Raw genomic sequence first — 6,000 nt, 5'->3', positions numbered from 1 at the left:
AAGATTCCCTTCTCTCTTTGTACGACTTCTATGTCAAGGAAATGAGCCATCTAGCCAATATTCGTCATTTCGAATTCTTTGACCATGCTCCTCTTGAAAGTGGCAAACATCTTTGGATTGTTGTCGGTGAAAATTAGGTCATCAACATATAGGCAAACAATAAGCATGCTTCCGTCTGTCTCCATCTTCATGTATAGCGCATGCTCGTAGGGACACTTCTTAAATCCATTGTTCTAGAAATAGTCATCAATCCTCATGTTCCATGTACGAGGTGGCTACTTCAAACCATAGAGTGCTTTCTTCAACTTATACACTCTATCTTCTTTTCTTTTCTTCACATGTCCAGGTGGTTGATCGATCTAGATCTCTTCTTCCACAAAATCATTTAGAAATGCTGATTTCACTTCCAGTTGGTAAATCTTCCATCCATTTTGTGCTAATAGTGAAATTAGTAATATGATAGTTAACCTAGCAACCAGGATAAAGATTTCTCCATAATCAATCCCTACTTTCTGCTTGCAGCCTTTGACAACAAGTCTTGCTTTGTATCTCTGTACTTCTCCTTGAGCGTTCTTCTTGGTCTTGTAGACCCATTTAACACCAACAGTTTTGTGGCCTTTGAGAGATTTTTCAACTCCCAAGTCTTGTTCTTCTTGATGGATTGAATCTCCTCATCCATCACTTTTTTCCATTTTTCTTCTTCGTTAGCCTCCTCAAAGCTAACTGAATTGCTGGTCAACAATATACAATATAGTGTAGCATACTCTTCTATTGGTTCTGTATTTTCATAAAAATTAGCTAGATTATGAGCTCCCCTATGCCTCATGTCTGAGATTTCACGCTCAATTGGTGATGGAGATTCATTCCTCTATGCTGAACCATGTCAAGGTGTCTGTAGCTCAAGAACTTGTGACTTGATAGCCACTTCTCTTGTCTTTGTGGGTTCTTCTCCTTCAAGCGTCAATTCTGTATCTTTGGAAGATTCATCCTAGTCCTACTTCCAGGATTCATTTTCTTCAAAAATGACATCCCAATTGTGAATGACTTTCTTGTTGATGGGATTATAGAGTCGATATCCCATAGTGTTGTCACCGTATCCAACAAGGATATATTTCTCTTCTTTACCTTCCAACTTTTTCCTTCTTGCCTCTGGGATCTTGGCGTAGGCTATGGAGCCAAACACTCTAAAATGACTCACACTGAGCTTGTGAGTACTCCAGACTTCATGTGGTTTCTTTGTATCAAGACTCTTTGTATGACACCTGGTAAGCAGATAAACTACACATGATACTACTTCTGCCCAAAAACTTTTGGGCACATTCTTATTCTTTAACATGCTCTTGACTATGTTAAGGATCGTGCAGTTCTTCCTCTCAACTACACCATTCCATTGAGGAGCGTAAGTCAATGTGAACTATTTTTGAATCCCTTGTTGCCTAAGAAATTCCAAGAAAGCTTCGTCCTTACACTCTCTTCCTTGGTCTGATTGTAGTGACTTTGTAACGACCTCAAAATTTAGACATTTTTTTTCCCACATAAATTACTCTGATACCATTTGTAACACCCCCTTAACTATTCACATAATAAACATAAATAATAATAACATCAACCCGAACTTGTGGGTAGCGAGGATAGCCTAACATAAACAGCAGAAACCTAAGCAACAGTAAAAATAAATTTACATCCATCATACCATTAATTACGTAATACCAGAGTTTACTACATCACCAAATACTGTACTTATATACAACCTCCAAAATATCAAAATAACCCTAGGATCATACCACAAAAATCTACTGATCCTAGTATAAGGCTTACCCTCCTAGTGGGGTATCTCACTAAGCTCAATGGTGGCCACGACCCGCCGGTCTCTTAAGATCTCTTGCAAAATCATTTAATATTCGGGAGTGAGACACTTCTTAGTAAGGGAAAATAAACTAAATACAATTGTGTGACAACATGAACATTTAATGATAATATAGATATACAATACATTTCATATATCTGTAAACATTCATCATAATATACTGAATCATCATATGCTTCCATATTTGCTAATAAATCATATTGTTTATAAAACATCTGTTATAACTAATAATGCGGAAAACATACACAGGATGAATAGCTAGCTGATGTCATGTATTACATCCTATGACGGGTTGTGCAGCCCGAAGGCGGGACCCGGCAATGGTTGGCCAACCACTGCTGAGTCAAAAATGTCTATGAGTACGATAGGCCCACCACACCCTGGTCCAGACTGCTAGGTGGACGTCCACACTCTACTGAAAGCCATATTAACTATCCATCTCCCACCCCCTCGTGGGGTGGTTAGCACTAATCTGAACATAAATATCTGATCTATATATAGCTACGGTATCGTGCTCCTAAACTGAACTAAACTAACATCCGGGTTCTGATAGTATATAGTACATGATAATATAGCATCATTCATAATTTCATAAATACGGCATCGTGCCGAAATCATACATAAATATGGTCTCGTGCCGAAATCATACATAAGTACGGCCTCGCGCTGAAATCATACATAAATACGTCATTTTGAAAATAATCATTTTATCATGTATTTGTCAGAATCATAATGTACTGTATACTTTCATAATTTCTTAAACCATACTGCATTCATATCAACATCATATCATAATATTTCTCCACGTAAAATAATATTCATGCCACATATTCGCTTTATAAAACCATACATTGTATTCTAAAAATCATGATTCCTGGCATCTCATACATATATATACATTTCAACATAATAGCAGTATTTTTCCCAAACGTGCATTTATTCCATAATATTCAAATATCGTACACATTTTTCAGGAAATCAATTTGCACATAAATAATAGTAATTTGCATGAAAAATAACTGCTTTAGTTTATTCTCTTACCTAACTACTGAGAAAGCCCCCTAAAATATCCTGGTCTAACGCCCATAGGATTTCCTGATTAATACCCTGAAATGAAAACTCTCAATATTAAATTTCAGTATTTTCACGTGTATATCATTTCCTATAACTACCGCAAGACCAAATTTGGCTTAAAAAACCTTACCTCAACTCAGGGATGATTTCCAACTTGCTTTCACCAATGATCTGCTCCGACAGATTTGGAGAGAAATTCCCCAGGAGCGACGTGGTGGCTTCAAATTGTTGATCCGGCGTAAATTTGGCCCAAAATTGAGGAATAAAGAAGAGGGAGCCAAAGGGAGGGAGAGAGAGAGAGGGTGAGAGATTGCTTAGTTTGGAAGTTAAAATTCTGATTTTTGATATCTATAGGGCTGGATTCATCAACGAGCCACATCATCTCATCGACGAGTCCTTCAGTAATTTCGTCGACGAAACCCACTCCTCGTTGACGAAATTTAGTAGGCTCAAAAACCTTTCTCGGTATTTCCTCGTCGACGAAATTGGGCTTCGTCGACGAGGCCCTCTTATGCCCTCGTCGACAAATCCCTTGGGTTCGTCGACGAGACCTCTTATAGTTCTCCTTTCTCTTTATTATTTTAAATATCATTTTTATTCGGGATGTCACAGACTTGATGTGATAGCCACTTTGTTTCTCCACAAGGGCTTTGAACTCTTTGAACTTGTCAAACACCCCTGACTTCGTTTTCAGGAAGTAGACCCAAGTCTTCCTACTGTAATCGTCAATGAAGGTGAGGAAGTATCAGTTCTGTCCATTTGAAAATGACCTCAATGGACCACACATGTCTGTGTGTACTAGTTGGAGCGGCATGGTAGATCTCCAGTCGGCTTGCTTTCCAAAGCTATTTCTGTGTTGCTTGCTCAGAACTCAACTTTCACATATCACATTTATGTGGTGGATTTTGGGTGAGCCTTTCACCATCTTCTTGCTTTCCAATTGTTTCAAACTTTCAAAATTCAGATGTCCGTACCTGAGATGCCATAACCAGTCTTTGATAATAGCGCTCAAACACCTTGGCATATCATGTTGAATGGTGGGCGAAAACATTCGATTCTTTATTGTTTGTGCTCGAGTAACGAGCTTACTCGAGCTTACCGCGAGCATATGTTATCACCCTCTGCTTATGTTTAAGGCTAATTTGATAGCCTTTCTCCACAAGCTATCCAAGACTCAATATATTAATCTTCATGGTTGGCACATAGTACACGTTGGAGATAAAAGCATGGTCTCCATCCTTCATCTTGATTAGGACATTTCCTCTTCCTTGAACTGGGACTTTAGAGAGATCACTAAATGATATCTCTCCCTAAACTTTCTCATCAAGTTTATTAAATAGGTTCTTTCTACCAGTCATGTGATTGTTGGCTCCAAAGTTAAGGTACCAAACATTTTGGTCCTGGTGGGTTGAATTGTGTGCCATCAGCATCAACGATTCTCTTTCAGCTTTCTCTTTTTCTGCAAAGTTAGCATTTTCATTTACTTTATCATTTTAGGGATTTCCTCTACACTCATTATTGTAGTGTCCGTACTTGTGACAGTTGTAGCACTAAACATTTTTCTTGTCTACATTCGGGTGATTATTGTATGCCCCTCTTCTTCCTTGTCCTCTGCCTCATGAGACATAGTTCTTCTGATTGCGTCATTCTCTAGCGGGACCTCTTGCGTCTCTGTCGCCTTCTCTGGATTCAAAATTTTCATAATTTCTTCCACGAGATTCTTGACCTTATCCTCTTCCTTGTTATGACGTCCCCCTTTTATCGTATCTATCTGTAGTGAGGGACAACTTCATTTGGAGGGTTTGCTCCAGTGCTTTATCTTCACTCCTTCTGTTGACTTTTTGCTCATGGGCTTGGGGTGAGCCCACAAGTTCTTCTACATACATGGTTCTAGACCTTTTGTTTCTTCCATGGTCATAGCTATATAATCAAATTTTGGATCCAAAGATCGCAAAATTTTCTCACAAATTCTCTCTTCATTAAGATTCTCTCCATTTCTTCCCAATTGATTTGATACTACCATAACTCGTGTATAGTAATCAGTAATATATTCACTAGATTTCATTTTTAAAGATTTGAAATCATCTCACAGGCGAATCTTCTTTACTTTTTCTACACCTTTGTGTGTTCGATGGAGAGAGTCACAAACTTCTTTAGACATCTTGTCGGAGGCGATGATTTTGAATGTGGCCTTATCAAGACCTTAGTAGATTATGGATTTCACCTTACAATCCTTCTTTCGATCGGCTCGTAAGATCATTTTTTGAGCATCAGACATAAATGCTTTGGCTTCTTTTGATTGGGCTTCTCTATACCCATCTTCAACGATGTCCATGACATCTTGAGCACCTAGAAGGGCTCTCATTTGAATAGACCAGTTATCATAGTTCTCCTATGTCAACTTTGGAATCACCGCTTGTGTAGTACCGTTCACCATCGAGTTTAACATATCAAAAAAACATAGTGAAAAAGATTGATTTTGGAAAATCTAATGACACCAATGTGTTCAGAAGGTTAAAAAACCTAGGAAGCCGATTTTGGGTTGCAAAGAATCGGTTTAAAAATCACTGAACCAGCTAAAAGAAGTTCTGGATTGGTTTTTTTTTTTTAAATGGTTTGACTTAACGGAGTTTAATGGCATCAGAAATTACTATGAGGACATGTGGCGGATTTTGCGCATGCCATATGTCAGCGACTGGAGGCAGGTCGGTAGCCGAGTCGGGTCGTGCTCGCAAAACAAGTTTCGAGTCATTAGTTGCTGGGCCGAGTTTTAGATCAGGTTTTTGGGTCGAATCACGTCAGCCTAGCGGGGAAGACGCATTAGGATGTGTGTGGCGTGTGACATCGCCGATAAATAGTCTCACTGGTGGTGAGGCACGTGTGGAGGGCGCTGTTTCATCTTTCGCACGTGAGAGCACGTGTGGCAGCTTTAGGTCTCTGTTTGAGACGTGGTTTCCACCTTTGGACTCGTCTTGATGCAAATTTCACAATGGTATACTCAATTTTGGATTTTGAGTAGCAACTTCAAATCTGGGAAAAAATTCGAATTTCCCCTTTGT

Source organism: Malania oleifera, chromosome 3 (assembly GCF_029873635.1).
Source record: "Malania oleifera isolate guangnan ecotype guangnan chromosome 3, ASM2987363v1, whole genome shotgun sequence".
Classification (NCBI taxonomy): Eukaryota; Viridiplantae; Streptophyta; class Magnoliopsida; order Santalales; family Ximeniaceae; genus Malania; species Malania oleifera.
This window is presented reverse-complemented; position numbering follows the sequence as displayed.